This window comes from Etheostoma spectabile, chromosome 5, assembly GCF_008692095.1.
Source record: "Etheostoma spectabile isolate EspeVRDwgs_2016 chromosome 5, UIUC_Espe_1.0, whole genome shotgun sequence".
Classification (NCBI taxonomy): Eukaryota; Metazoa; Chordata; class Actinopteri; order Perciformes; family Percidae; genus Etheostoma; species Etheostoma spectabile.
The window spans coordinates 35687904-35688145 of NC_045737.1; the positions used below are offsets into that span (position 1 = coordinate 35687904).

The following is a 242-nucleotide window of genomic DNA, read 5'->3' on the forward strand; positions in this document are numbered from 1 at the left end:
GACCAACACCAACATGAACATGAGGGGAAAGGTACATTAAAAAATGTGTTTTTGTAATAAGCAGAAATTACTGTTTACTAAATAAGATCACTAAATTCACTGTACTGCTTGATTTCTAACCATTACAGTTCCCTATTTCCAGATCATCTTCTACGAGGAGAGGAACTTCCAGGGTCGTCACTATGAGACCAGCAGCGACTGCCCTGAGCTGACCTCCTACCTGAGCAGGTGCCACTCCTGCA

At 43.0% G+C, this 242-nt stretch overlaps 1 protein-coding gene across 1 annotated transcript in view; it reads left to right on the top strand.

Annotated features, from left to right (window-relative positions):
• LOC116688879 (gamma-crystallin M2) overlaps nucleotides 1-242 on the top strand; it is a 6563-nt gene that overhangs the window by 5544 nt on the left and 777 nt on the right. The gene's annotated exons all lie outside the window — the stretch shown is intronic.